Source organism: Artemia sp. Qi Xiang Cuo, chromosome 21, assembly GCF_049724085.1.
Source record: "Artemia sp. Qi Xiang Cuo chromosome 21, ASM4972408v1, whole genome shotgun sequence".
In the NCBI taxonomy this organism is placed as follows: Eukaryota; Metazoa; Arthropoda; class Branchiopoda; order Anostraca; family Artemiidae; genus Artemia; species Artemia sp. Qi Xiang Cuo.
Window position 1 is genome coordinate 43,983,206 of NC_142814.1, and position 15,254 is coordinate 43,998,459.

At 35.8% G+C, this 15,254-nt stretch overlaps 1 protein-coding gene across 4 annotated transcripts in view; it reads left to right on the top strand.

Moving 5' to 3' along the window:
• The window catches only part of LOC148939600 (uncharacterized), a 49,311-nt gene that overhangs the window by 14,242 nt on the left and 19,815 nt on the right, over positions 1 to 15,254 (top strand). Inside the window, exon 1 of one of the 4 annotated variants that reach the window (XM_089106737.1) lies at positions 4,458 to 4,593. The exons of 2 other annotated variants lie outside the window; for them this stretch is intronic. The gene's annotated coding sequence lies outside the window, so the exon portion shown is untranslated. Of the gene's footprint in view, positions 1 to 4,457; positions 4,636 to 15,254 lie in introns of those variants that run through there. One more of the 4 variants, XM_089106738.1, reaches the window with a different exon arrangement.

The following is a 15,254-nucleotide window of genomic DNA, read 5'->3' on the forward strand; positions in this document are numbered from 1 at the left end:
TCCTTTTTCTGTGTTTTTAAAGTGCCCTTAACTGTTTTCTTGTTTCACTCGAATCGTTGTCAATGTGTAAAGGGATATTTCACCATGTATTTTGGTAGCTTGCATCGATGTGGTATCGTTCCATCTCGGTCATTTTCAGGGAGATAATTGCATGAATCCACTTCCTCCTTAAAAAAAAGAAGAAAAATTTAGTAAGGAAATAATAACCCCTCTTTTACAGATAAATTGTCCCTCTAAAGATTGATTCTGATGTTTGTAGCGCTCTATGTTTTAGTGTATTAGAAATATTCAAAAAAATTTCCACTGAAAGTAAGGAGAAACACTAAAAACATAAAATGAACCAAAATTATTACGTATATGAGGGTTCCCTCCTCCTCAACACCTCGCCTTTCGCGCTAAGTTCAAATTTTCGTATAACTACTTTTAACTATCTTATCATATTGAGTTTCTGATTGAAAGCGAAGTTCAAATTTTCGTATAACTACTTTTAACTATCTTATCAGATTGAGTTTCTGATTGAAAGCGGACCACATATCTAACACATAATTCAAACGCTTTTGACAGCTATTCAGGTATAGAGTATTTTAGCTAAAGCAATTCTTAACTAGCTTGCAGAAATATATCATATTTAAGACTAAAAATTGATTAACAAGCAATGCGTCTCCTTTAAATATGCACAATATATTTAATGTGTTGGGATGGGTTTTAATATTGCGGAGGAGGTGAGGAATATTAATATTCTGAAAAGATATCAAAAGGACCTAATAGTCAAAATTGTGTTGATTTTTTATGCATCATATTTAAAATTAATATCAAACAGGTCTAATAGTCAAAATTGTGTTACTTTTTATGCATCGTATTTAAAATATAGATAGCTTAGACTCCATCTAAGACTGGTGTTCTTTTTACGAGTTTAAGCAGATTGAAATTTAAACCAATAAGTTTAAAATCATGACGTTCATAATTGAAAAAGACATACAATTTTTCTTTATCCTGTGTGAGCTTTGGTTTTGGGGGAGGGGAACAGTCCCCCCTTTAATATTCTGAATAAAAAACAAACAGAACTAATAGTCAAAACCATGTTATTTTTTATACATCGTATTTAAAATATAAATAGCTTAGGCTCCATCTAGGATGTCGTTCTTTACGAGTTTAAGCAGATTGAAATTTAAGCCTATAAATTTTAAAATCGTGACGTTCATAATTAAAGATATGCAATTTTTTTCTTTTATTCATCGCGAGCTTTGGTTTTGGGAGTAAGAGCACTGATAATATTCTGAATAAATATCTTACTGACCTAATAGTATAAATTGTGTTATTTTTATGCATCGTATTTAAAATTAATATCAAATGGACCTAATAGTCAAAATTCTGTTATTTTATGCAACATATTTAAAATATAGATAGCCTAGAGCTCCATATACGACTGGCGTTCTTTATGAGTTTAAGCAGATTGAAATTTAAGCCTATAAATTTTAAAATCGTGACGTTCATAATTGAAAAGACATAACATTTTTTTTCTTTTTCATCGCAATGTGAGCTTTGGTTCTGGGGAGGAACAGCGCCCCATTAATACTCTGAATAAATATCAAACGGACCTAATAGTCAAAATTGTGTTTTTTATGCATCGTATTTAAAATATTGATAGCTTAGACTCTATCTAGGACTGTCGTTTTTTACGACTTTAAGCAGATTGAAATTTAAACCTATAAGTTTTAAAATCGTGATGTTTATAATTGAAAAAGAAATAGAAATTTTTATCCTACGTCAGCTTTGGTTTTGGGGATGAGAATGGCCCTCCCCATTAATATTCTTAATAAATATCAAACGGATCTAATAGTCAAAATTGTGTTTTTTTTATTCATCGTATTGAAAATTAATATCAAATGGACCTAATAGTCAAAATTGTGTTATTTTTGTATGCATCGTATTTAAAATATAGATAAATAATGCTCCATATAGGACTTTTTAAGAGGTTAGCAGATTGAAATTTAAGCCTATAAGTTTTAAAATCGTGACGTTCATAATTGAAAAAGACAAACAATTTTATTTTTATTTTATCCTACGTGAGCTTTGGTTTTGGGGAGGAACGGCACCCTCATTAATATTCTGAATAAATATCAAACAGACCAAATTGTGTTATTTTTATGCATCGTATTTAAAATATAGATAGCTTAGGCTCTATCCAGGACTGGCTTTTTTTTTACGAGTTTAAGCAGATTGGAATTTAAGCCTGTAAAATTTAAAATCGAAGTTGCTGATGGTTGAATTTATAGGAAGAACGTAGATATGAGTAATATCTTTTATACGAGCTACTAAAAATCTGTATAGATACCTGCGATAACAATACGCCCAAAAATAATACGTCCGATACCATCACTGTGCAACCTTTCCTCAGGGGACTTGGAGGGTCATAATATCACCAACACCAAATATATTTGACTCTAGCAATGTCTCTTGTAATCGTCAAATCTATTAAGTATCTGATGTAAGCACCCCATTCTTTAATTACCCCGTGAAGCATTCTTAACCATCACATACTTTTGCGCTAATACCTCTTCGCAAAAAATTCGCAAATCTCGTAAACTAAAGATAATTACATCACTGTTGTTAGCTCCATCATTAATCTCCAATAATGTAAATGCACCCCTCATTTTTTCCTCTACTAATATCCTTGCAAATAAAAACTATTCTCTTTGAATTCAATTCTCTTACTAATTTCAAAACTGATTGAAAGTCAAATATGAAGTTGAACATACTTCTAAAAGATCCACCGGTTTTTCCAACACGGATGTAACCTAAAAAAAAAACTTGTTTATCATGAAATAGAAATTCAGTTAATTGTGCCAGAAAAAACTTGAAGCAGAACAGATTATAACCAACCTGTTTGGTATGGGCACGTACGCAAAGTATATACCTTCAAGCAAATTCCACATGATATTTCAAATTACTATAGCATCTATAGAAATGGTACCTCTATGCAAATGACCATGGTAACCCCCAATTCATTGAAAAACTACACGCCTCCCCGCTGCCTCTGACGGACGTTTGCGGGTCGGGTTTCAACCTTTATACGACTTACTACTGATACTCGTATAAACTTCAGAGAGGGCTCATTTGATTGAAGTTCTAGTTCATCTTTCAATAGTCAAAAGAGATCCGAGGGGAACTAACCCCCCCCACGGCTTCTTTTTCCAGACCCATCTGATGAAAATTTTGAGATAGAAATTTTGCCCTTTTTTCCAAAACCCATCCGCTACAAATATTGAGATAGCCAGTTTAAAAAAAAAATTCAAAAATAAGATAACAAAAACTCCGGTGTCAAACTCAACCCCCCATGGCTCAGGGGGTAAGAGGTGTAAGTAGTAAGTGTTGTCCTGGGGGTGTGTATGGTTCTTATGAAAGGGATGCTCGAATAAACATCAGAGAGGGCTGATTTGATTGGAAACTGAAAGTTCTAGCTTACTCTTTAAGAGTCAAAAGATATCCAAGGGCAACAAACCCTGCCCCCCCCACCCCACATTCTTTTTTCCCCAAGCCTATCCGATAAAATTGTTAAAATAGCCATTTCATTAAAAATAGCTCAAAGGTCAGATAAGAAAAACTCCTGTGTTGACGCAACCCCCCATGGCCCGGAGACGGGCGTTGTAAGTAATGCTCTGGGGGCATATATCGTTTTAACGGAAAGGATGCTTGTATAAACTTCGGAGAAGGTTCATTTGATTGGAAATTGAAAGTTCTCGTTCACTTTTTAAGAGTAAAAAGAAATTGGAGGGCAACTAGCTCTAGTTGCCCTAGAAACTAGCTCTAGTTGCCCTAGCAACTAGCTCTAGTTGCCCTAGAAACTAGGTCACTTAAAAAGCTCTAGCAACTAGGTCACTTAAAAAGTGCACTAGAACTTATGATTTCCGTTCAAATTAGGCCTTTTCCGATATTCTAGGACAATTGGCTCGATGCAATCACCCCTGGAGAAAACAAACAAGGAAAAAAAACACACATCCGTGATCTTTCTTTTGGCAAAAAAATACAAAATTCCACATGTTTGCAGATGGGACCTTGAAATTTTTTACAAAGGAGTTCTCGGATACGCTAAATCTGATGGGTTCATTAAGATCTCTTAACTCTTAAGGGGTCTTTCCCTTCTTTTTCAAATATCAGGCAAATTTTCTCAGGTGCTTAGCTTTTGATGGGTATCTTTAAACTTGAGTAATCTTCTATATCTGGAATTAGCATAACAAGTCGATTCTTTTGATATATCTATTGATACCAAAATTATATTTTTTAGAGTTTCAGTCACAATTGAGCCGTGTCGCTCCTTAATTACAGTTAGTTCCAGGAACTGTTTGATCATGATAAATGAGGTGAGGGTTTTCCCTCAGGAGAATGCTGTAGATTAGTATGTCACGACAAAATTCAAATTGATTTCCGTGAAGAGGAACTATGTACACCGTTTATCTGGGTAACCTGACATTTGTGTTCACTTCTTAAACCAAACCATGCATCTATGAAAATTGTCAATTAGTTGGTTTTTCCGTTTTGCAAAGCCAATTGTGGATAACTGATATTTTGTATAACCTACGTTACAAGTACTAGGTAATATAATATGTTTGGGGAAAGATTCTAGTTTGGCGTCTAGTTGAGTATTTTTCCTTACCTTTCTGCTGTCGTTGCTACGAAACTTTTGTATTATAATATCGTTTATTATTATTTGCTTTTTAGCTAGTTCAAAACTTGTTTTTAAAAGAGTTGGTAGTAGAGAACTGTAAATAAGCCGCCTCGCGGCTCAATAGCAACCAAAACTCCAAAAACGTAATTTTGATATCAATAGATGGAATCCGTAGTTTAATCCTCGATATACCCCCCTCCCGGTAAAATTTCACTTTAGCTACTTTTGGCTATCATGGAAAGGGGTTAGGTTAGGAAAATAAAACTTTCAGGTATGGGTCTACAGGCTAAAGTATGTCCCGGGAAGGTATTTTCAAGTACATACCTCCAATCCTTCTCCCCCTAGAGGGTCCTGACCTTTGGTGACCTTTAAAAATATGTGTGTTATAAAAGCAAAACCTTGAAAAATAGATCTTCTGCTTAAATGAATTACAACAAAATTGTTTTCAGCTACACAACTTCGCTCAATCCCAATTTGTAAGGTTTGAAAGATATGGAAATACATTTCCTAAGTTTTGAAAAAAAAACACATTAATATGATTTAAAATTCTACTCAAATAACAGGAAATGTATTTTCAGTACTAAAGCCAGAGAGAAAGAAACTAATAACTGAAAATTAGGGTAAAATGTTGTTTTGTCAAAATTTCAATAGGGTCAAAAGTTCAATTTCAATAGGACCTGTCACGTAGGCAAATTTCAGTACCCTCTAGAGGGGGAACGATTGTAGGTAGGTACTTCAAAATACCTTCCCAGGTCATGCTTTAGCCTGTAGACCCATCCCTGAAAGTTTTATTTTCTTTACCTAACCCCTTTCCAAGAAAGACAAAAATAGTTAAAGTAGAATTTTACCCTCCCTCCCTCACAGCTGTTTGGTCTCCAATACTTCCCACATATAAAAAAAGAACTGAAGTCTCAGTTGCTCATGTAATTAGCACCCTCCTAAGTTTCTGTGACCACGAGGTGGAGGTGGGGATTAAGAAGGGACAGCCCCCCTTCCACAAGGAATACATTTTGCTCATTTTATGGTGTAATGTTACTCTTTACCAGTGCCGGATCCAGGGGGGGGGGGCGCCCCCCCCCCCCCCTTGCGTAGTCGAAACTAGTGTAATTTACTTAATCAACTCAAGTTGACGTTAATTGAACTTGTTCCTAACGCTGAATCTGCCCCTGCTCTTTACTTTCATAACAACACTATTGACTAGAAATATTTCTAGAAATCAAAAGGGATTAAATATCAATTTGAGATTTTGATCCGTTTTTTTTTAAAGTTTTTTAGTACGAACCAAATGACTGTTTCAGAATTTCATCCAGATTATCTTCAGGGGAAAAGGGACAAGGGAAAGGTTCTAGTTGCCCCCATCCTGATTGGTCGCTTAAATTTTTAGTTTTTGTTCGAACAAGCACTCTCCCGATCTTCTAGGATCCTGAGGGAAACAATAAAAATACGACACACATCCACAATCTTTAAATAACGTTGAAGAACAGATTGCTTTTCGATCATAGAATCAACAAACTTAGGACTGTTTTAATTTTTCAATTTCAGTTTTAAAGATCCCATTTAATTGTAGGTTTTATTTAACTTATATACGTAGGTCGCTGTGGACGGCTGATGTATATAGAGCCAAAATAGTTATAAGGTCTAAACAAATTTCACAGTCTAAGGTAAATTCCCTGTTGTTTTACAATTCCAAACATTTGCATATAAGGGTTTTAAACACCAACAATGGGGTTCTCTTATTATTTAGTAATTAGGGAGGGAGGAAGATATCTAAAAGGGTGCATTATAATGACACAGATCCCAACTTTTATTGAACCTTCAGACAAGTACAAAATTAGTTCTAAGGGAGAAACGAGGGAGGGTAGAGATAGAAATTGATTTATAATTCCCAGGGCCGTATCCAGAGCTTTTTGGCCGTGAAAATGATAACTTTTACTCTAAAAGCTATCGATATTTTACCCAGAAACATGCTTTGAGATCCGTGTAAAAAAAATTTCCGTGGGCGTCTTATCAAATTTTTTGCTCCTAACAGAACTCTGCTTTTCCTGTCAGGTTTGTGTTTTCAGTTGAGCGCCAGTTTTTCAAATAGTTCTTGGTAACGAGCTGTAAAAAAGGAATGACTCTGCAAAACAGTAACTGAAACTATAAAAACTGAATTTTTACAAAAATAGTTAGGTTACAAGTAGAAAGGGGGGTCCGACTCCGGGGTGACACCCCTGCTTCCACCTACAACTTTTTTTTTACATAATTTATGTTTGTTTTTATGGTTTTTGTCAGTGAGAATGAAAAAAACAGGAATTTTGTCACATTTATGGATGTTTCTTGGACAGTTATGTGTGTCGGTCAATTTATTTGATGTTTTTCATGGATGTCAACATCAATTCATGTCTGTTTTATGGTTTTTGTCAGTGAGGATGAAAAAACAGGAATTTTCTCACATTTATGGATGTCAACAGCAATTTATGTCTGTTTTATGGTTTTTGTCAGTGACAAAAAACCAACAAAGAGAAAAATCTCTATAAAAAAAAAAAAAAAAAAAAAAAAACAAAAAAACAAACAAACGAGACTGTGGCCAGTGGAGAGAAAAGAAAAACAACAGAAACAAAACAACGCGGATATTTCGCCTGTATACAAACAAGGCGTCTTCAGCACAAAAGACACAAAAAAAACTATATAAAACTAAAAACCAATAAAACCACCACAAAAAAAAACAAAAAAGTCCAAACGGTACAAACTGATCCGCGGATGGAATAGATGCTAATATACAGTTACTTCAGTGATGACACCCGAGTAACTGAGGAAAAATAAAAACTGTACATTACTTTTATTATTCAGTTGCGAAATAATCCTTTTGTTAGCTATTACTGAAGCAAATCGTAGTGGTCTAACAGGTAAAATAGTCCACTGGTGATTATTTAAAATCTTTACTCCCTTATTGAAAATTGATTCACTCTTTAGAAGGTTATCATAAATTGGGTCAATATTTAAATTACCCGTGTCCCTATTTATGGAAAGGTTAGCAAACATATGTTTTTTAATTTCTATGGCTTCCCTGACCCATTGGGTGTACCCCTTATTATTAGAAATAACCAAGGCTTCATCAAATTAAACAAAATGATCTGGTTGCAGCCAAATATGCTCTGCTAAAGCTGAAACGAAAGTTTCTGGAGGCTTGCTTAATTGTAGGGTTTTTTCTATTGAATTTCGGTGTTCAATAAACCTTTCAACAAATTGACGGTGAGTCCTACCAATATAGAACTTCCCACAAGAACACGGAATTTTATACACCCCACTTACTAAATTTCCCCGAGTTAAATCCTTTCCAGAACTAAAAAAACTACTCATTGACCTCAGCGATTGGAAACATGTATCAATACCAAATTTACGTAAAACCCGTGAAAGTTTCTCCCCCAAACCAGGTACATATGGTAATGAAATGAAGCTTTTTGATACAACTAAATCTAAAGACTGAGAAACCTCAATAACCCTATTACTATGTTTGGCCCGTCTCTTTTCAATTATGTTATCAATGAACTTAATTGAATAACTATTACAAAATAAAATATCCCTCAAGTATAACAAGGCCGAATCCAGACAGTCCTACGAACAAATATTAAAGGCTCTATACACTAGTGAAAGCACAACCCGCCAGGTTACAGACCTCGGGTGGCAAGAATGAAAATCGGAATAACTCTCAGGGTGCGTAGGTCTTCCGTAATTCGAGTCAAGTAAATGGAGATCTATTTTATTTAATAAAATATACAGAAAAGGTCATTTATTATTATCCTCAAATTCAACTGTAAATTTAATATTATTATCAAAACTATTTCAATGCTTACAAAAAAGGTTTAAGGAATCCAACCCATGTTTCCAAACGTACATCATATCATCCTTGAAACTGCCTTCAAAGCAAGTGGAAGTTCTAGATCTACTGATAGCGAATTAGTCAATGATATCTACCTATAGATTTGCCCAAATGAAAAAGAGAAAAACCCCCATTGATAGCCCAAAAAATTTCTTATAAAATCCCCCTCGAAAACCAAAATAAAAAAAAGGAAATTCATTTACCAGCATAATTAGTTTCATAATGACATCAATATCCAAACTGGCTAACGTCACATCCTGTATTAAATCAAAGTGTTTTTCTAATTTACTTTTTAAAATATCCTCGCACCTTTTTAAATCACAATTTGAATACATTGACACAACATCAAAACTGCAAAGAATTGAACTCTCCTCCAGCGTGAAATTGCGCAATTTATTAGTAAGATCAGTCGAATTTTTTAAATATGATTTTTGTGTTCCCAAAAGTGGACGCAAAGCTACCGACAACCATTTTCCTAATTTTGAAACAGGTGACATAAGTTGACACAATGGGGCGGAGGGGGGATCCAGTCTTATGAATCTTAGGTAGACCATAGATCTTGGGTGCCGAACAACCCCTAGGATAATATTTGTTATAAAACTGTGGGGTAATGTGAAAATTATTTTTAATTGACTCTTATTCCTTTATTGTTGATTTTACATATTTATCTGTAGGATCAAAATAAATTTTTTTGTATTTAATAGTGTCCAAAATAATGGATTTCATTTGATTATTATAGTCTTCAGTGTTCATAATTACGATCGTGTTTCCCTTATCGGCTCTGGTGATAGTAAGTAATTTATCCTTTTTCAAATCAGAAAGGATTTTAATGTCATTTTTTTGTGAAATGTCTTTACCAATGAAGTTCATATTAAAGGTGTTTAGTTTTCTTATGATCTCAGCTCTGAGTTCTTGAGGAGTATCAACCTTATCTATAAAAGCAATAATTCCTGACTCCACCTTTGAAATTATTTTTGAATAGGGGACTGGTTTTGAAAAACAAAACTTAGAACCCTTCGACAAAACGGCTTCCTGTTGAATATTAAGAGGCTTAGAAGACAAATTCTTATTTGCTGGACCAAGACAATGACGAGGATAAAAAACATCTGAATCTTGGAAATTCTCAAACAAAAGTTTATTAAACTTGTGAAACAAACGAACCTTGGACAAATGAAAATCATGGCGAAGAGATCTAATGGACATTTCATTAATTCTTATAAAAATATCAGATGGAAGGTTATTTATTAAAAATTTTTAGAAAGAATTTAAGATATTTGACTTTGGAACTCAACTCTGTTTTTGCAACTTATTTACGTAAGTGCAAGATATTCGGCTTGCTATATCTTTCTGTTTTGTTTCTATTTCAGTACCAAACTGTAAACCTATTTTAATTTTTATAGGACGCTCTTATCCCTTCTTTCTAGTTCTAATTAAAATTTGTTTATTTAATAGATTTGCATGTTTTTTAAATAAATACAAATAATAATTGACAGAAGCGTATATTTGTTTCCCTTACAATTTACGAATTAAATATCTAAAGCCTAACTGGCCAGCAATGACAAAAAACCAACAGATAAAAATCTCTAAAAAAAAAACAAACAAACGAGACTGTGGCCAGTGGAGAGAAAAGAAAAACAACAGAAACAAAACAACTCACTTTTGTCAGTGAGAATGGAAAAACAGGAACTTTCTCACTTTGATGGATTATTGAGTCTAACGGGGACAGGGTCAATGACACTTCCTTCAAGATCTTGTTGTTGTTTTGGTCATGTGCACGCAAGACCTAACGGAATAGGAAACAGTTAGATCCCGTGTTTCCTTCTCAGCCAATCAACGAGTCGGATACATCCCCCTTCTCAGCCAATCAGAGGCTTGCTTGCATGATTTTCCCCGTTACGTAACAATTCACCCTTGAGATTTCGTATATAACGGGCATGCAATGTGATTAAATTATCAGAAAGTATTTAGACACAGTGCAAACAACTAGAATGGATAATATTGATGAATTAGAAGCCTTGGCAACTTCATTTTACCATGTAAGTTCTGATTTAGTACATTTTTTATTTTCAAAATAAAATTATTTTTCATGGTCACCCTCCAGTATATTCAGGTCAATGCCCTCCCCCCCCCCCCCCAAAAAAATTCTTTATACATTGCTTGAAAATATACACTTTTTTCCATTACGTAAACCTCATCCTCCCTCCCTCCTTTCCCACCATTCATCTCCATTTAATTCTTTCAATTGAAGTTATTACTCAAAATTATCTTTTCCCCTTGATGTGTTTAAAATTATCAAATGAACTGGCTCTCCTTTGCAGTAAAAGCCGTGTGTGAATATCCGACAAGAGGGGTGATTTACATAAACATCATTCCCGCGGAAAGAAAGATTACTCTTAATTAAGCTTGTGTGCGCATTTCAATGATGTCTGAAAAAAAGGGGAATAAATTTCCTACAAAATTAAAATAGGTTATTGAATAGTTATGCAAGATTAACTCAATGAGAGGGTAAACCTAGGGATGGCTTAATTTTCCAAAATTTAGGGGGAGAGGGTCAATTTGAATCCAGGATATTTGTTGGGGAATGGGTTAACGCTTTTAATGGTGACAAAATAGAAATGAAAAGATAATTGTTTTTATCATAATTGTTTTCTATTTCAGTGTCAAACCATTTCTCTTTGATATTTTAGCGATTTTAATAATAGCATTTGAATAAAAGGTAGTAAGATATATTCTTTATTGATCTACATTGCGCTTGCAAAAAAAAACGCAAGATTAACTCAATGAGAGGGTAAACCCATATGCATTTTTACTTTCTGCTTTGCTGAAAAAGGGTGAAGGAGGGGGGGGCTTCTTTGAGATAAATTCTTTTCTAGACAAATTATGTCTGACAATAAATTCTGTAGAAGGGAGTACTAATTTTCATTCTGTAAAAAAAAGGATGAAATTATTTTCTATACTAAATTTTTTCTCTTCTTTAAGGACAATGGTGAAGAATGTGCCCCACCTCCCAGTAAGAAAGCACGGGGTCAAGGTAAAACATCTGCAACAGTTGTTCGATATGGCCGTTGGCCGAAACCCCCCAGCTCCACACTGCCTGCCCAAGTGCAGCCATCTGTGCAAGCCCATGACATCACTGGCTCGAAAGCACAAGTCCGAACCGTCACAGGTCCTACTGTACAAGCCGCAGCCCAATATGCGCAAGAAATTAACGACGTCGGCCCGTCCGCCCTCCAACACGCACTAGCCGGACTATCTGGCACCCAAGTGCAGCCAGGATTTGCAAATGTGAGCCTTTTTTTCCTACCTATATTATAGAAATATATATCTATTTCTTCCAATGTTTTTTAGTCTTTTCTTTTCACTATTTTTCAACACTGTGTAAAAGTGTATCTCAGCGGGATATTAAAATATTAACCCCTCGCCCCCAACCCTTGTTTTCTCTGCTCCCCCCTCCCTCGGAGATATCTAAATATAATGTAATTTTTTTTGCTTGTCAAACTGCTCTTTTTTTCTAATCTATACTATTTTCTCTGTTGCTATCGCTTCGATATCTCATAAGCGAATATTTTTAGGTAATTTTCTAGTCAATTAATAATCACCGCCTTTGAAACTCTGTGAATGCTATTTTTTCACAATTGAATATTATTGTTTTAATCTTTGGCTTAAAGCTCCGCACAAGCATATAAATAGATCTGTTTCACCCCTTTTTCGGTTTAGTTCTATCATTAGTGATTAGGCCAAGTCTAGGATTTCAATGCCTTTACGTAATTCTGTGTTTATTTCTGAAAATAGCGGAATTGTTTGCAAAATTAGCAATAGATATTTAGGAAAATGGAATTCTATGTAAGAGCGAAACAAGTTATATCCCCAAAAATAATAATTGCTATTTATGACATTGCTGAAAGGGGGGGGCCTAGTTGCCCTCGAATCTTTTTGGTCACTTAAAAAGTGCAGTCAATTACTGCTAATGCTCACCATTTGAAACTCTGTGAATGCTATTCATTTCACAATTGAATATTCCATAGTTTTAAGAGAGAGATTATCTCATTTATCTATCTGGCACATATGGACTGTCTAATTTGCACTGAATATTTTTAAAATAGCTTTCAATCTTACAACTTGCCGCCATGATTTTAGCGATGGGAATCATTCTGACAATGTCTGAATTAACGGTTTCCAACATTTAATTGTTGTATTTTCCTTATCTGAAGTTCAGTATTGGAAATCGGAACATACACGCGGCTTACAATAATTAAGCTAATGAGTCCTAGACATCCCTGTGTAGGGGAACTTAGAGAGAGAGAGAGAGAAACGACTTATGATCTAACAATATTTTTTTTGGACATCATGTAAACGGTTGGGACTGCTAGCGTGCCGAACATGTTACCCCCTCAACAGGGTCTTCTTTACCCGCAGACGTTACTTGGACTATCTGTCTTGGCTATTCTCTGTCTACAATTACCCAGCCCAGTTTTGATGCAACCTATTGCCCAAAATACTTGATAAATTCAATTCAAAATCAACGGGAGAGAGAGAAACGACTTATGATCTAATAATTTTTTTTTTGGACATCATGTAAACGGTTGGGACTGCTAGCGTGCCGAACATGTTACCCCCTCAACAGGGTCTTCTTTCCCCGCAAACGTTACTTGGACTATCTGTCTTGGCTTTTCTCTGTCTACAATTACCCAGCCCAGTTTTGATGCAACCTATTGCCCAAAATACTTGATAAATTCAATTGACCATTTATTTGTTATAATGGACACTTCATCAATTTAATTGGATAAGATATTTTTTTTCTCTTTGCATCATCATGAACGGCAAAAAAAAATACCTATCAAATACATAAAATTACGGAAAGAGCTATTGAAAACTCCGAGTAAATTAGTCTGTAATAATCATATGATTATTACTGTTCTGGCACTCGCTTAAGCGAGGTGAAACTACCTCCAATTGAAGCTTTTTACAATTCACTGACCAGCAGTGAATGCACAGCCGAGGAGTATGAGTTTGCCAAGAAGGTGTGGTCTATGGGGAATTGTAAAAATGGGTGGGATTATTGTAGACTGTACTTGGCCAGTGACATTTTAACTCTGTTGGATATAGTCTGTAAGAACACAGACCAAATCTATTCAGAGTTTGGGTTAGATTTAGGCTATTATTTTTCCACACCCCATTTAGTGATAGATTTGATTTTAAAAATTAGTAGGGAGGAAATAGGCCTAATCACAGATGTAGATCAGCACCTTTTTGTAGAGCGTTCAATGAGGGGGGTGTGTGTTTTTCATGGGGACCGCGTCTTGTCAATCGATCCGAGCGGACAAAGCACCGGTGCAAAGTCAAATGCAGTGTTCTTGGACATGAACTAATTGTACCCCTCGGCAATGTCTCACTACTCTTTGCCGTGTGGGAACTATCAATGGCTTGACAATCCTTGTGAGTTCCCCTACATTACCACCGTCGAGGACAATGGGCCACAAGGATGGTTCTTTGAAATTGACGGTCACATTCCGCTGGCGCTTCACGATTCAGTCAAAGATTTTGTTTTTCCCTGTATCAATCGGCCAGTGAGCAGGGACTCGCTGAGCCCCTAAAATCGATCATTGGCTGAGGATATGGGGATGCACTGGACTCCCTCTAAACAGAAACTGATTGCTGACTTGGACCCTAAGGAGAATATCGTTGTTCACCATGTACTTTTGCACTGGATGGTAAACAATGGTTTCAAAATTTCCAAAATACACAGGGTCCTGCAGTTCAATCAGCGACCATACTTGAAAACGTTTATCGATACTTTTGTCGATAAACGCTCTAGGGCAAACTCAAAGGTGGAGAAGGAAACGTACAAACTCATCCTAAATTCAGCGTTTGGCAAAATGTGTGAAAGCGTATGTAACAGATCTCGCTGTGATGTTGTGACTGACGCTCTAGAGTGTGCACGAATTATTGCCGATCCCAATTTTACATCGTTCACGAGCATAGAGACTGGCATGGTTCTTCTACACAGGCGAAAGGGAAATGTGGTGCTGAGCAAGAATATAACAGACGGCAGTTCAGAACCTGGAATTTCAAAGAAACTCATATTGTCGTTCTTTTATAATGTGCGTAAGGTACACTAGCACAGGGAGTGTAAGGCTCAAGTTTAGTATGGGGATACAGATTATCTCCTGCTCAAGATAAATCGGGTCGAACATTTATTGAGTGATTTAGAAAAGGGGAAACACATCAGCTCGAGGATGGATTTCACCAACTGGAATCCATCACTCTACCCCGAGTTGGTGAAACGTCAAGCCCCCAACCAACTATTAATGTTAAAATCAGAGACGGGGAGTGATTTGATATCCAGGGGGGTGTTCCCGGGTCCCAAAGTTTATTGCGTTAAAACTCATAGTGAAGATGAAAAGCAGGCATGTAAAGGGGTGCCTACACACTTTGTAAAGAGCAATTTCAACTTGAGCGTGTACAGAGACTGTGTAGAAAGTAGCCTAGTGCCGAGAACACAAGTGCTTGCAATTCACTCTCTGCAGCATAGAAATTATACTGTGAGAGTGGAAAAAAATGCAAAGTCGTGTATATCCGACAAAGTCCATGTGCTCGAGAATGGTGTGAGTGTCCTGCCTCATGGCCACTACCGTATTTCAGACCGAGTTGAATGCATAGACTATCGCAATCAACTTGGTCTGGATAAATTAACCTAATCTGACTAATCAACTAACCAACTAACCA